Source organism: Wasmannia auropunctata, unplaced genomic scaffold (assembly GCF_000956235.1).
Source record: "Wasmannia auropunctata unplaced genomic scaffold, wasmannia.A_1.0 LD336097.1, whole genome shotgun sequence".
In the NCBI taxonomy this organism is placed as follows: domain Eukaryota; kingdom Metazoa; phylum Arthropoda; class Insecta; order Hymenoptera; family Formicidae; genus Wasmannia; species Wasmannia auropunctata.
The window spans coordinates 684,234-684,584 of record NW_012026793.1 but is presented as its reverse complement, the minus strand read 5'-3'; positions in this window follow the sequence as shown (position 1 = coordinate 684,584).

Sequence of the window (351 nt, the reverse complement as noted above, 5' to 3'; positions counted from 1 at the left end):
ATAGCAATTTTTCGCAAAAAAACCAATTTTTCAGAAAAAAACCGAAATTTTTCAGGTTTTTTTCCAGCAACTTGAAAAAAGCAGTTTTTTTTAAACTATTTGACATCATCCTCAGAGTCAGACAGGATGAAAGTTTTCTTTGTTTTTTGTACGACCTGTACAATTTAATTATCTAAATTGACATTATTGCAAGTAGTAAAGAAAATTATAAAAATAGCATAGAACCATGACAATATCGACAAGATATCATTCATTTGCTACAACAATAACACAACTTACAATTTTTCACAAATTTTCAATTATTTAAATTTTATAATAAAAATTTTGAAATGTAATTTTGGTGTAATAACT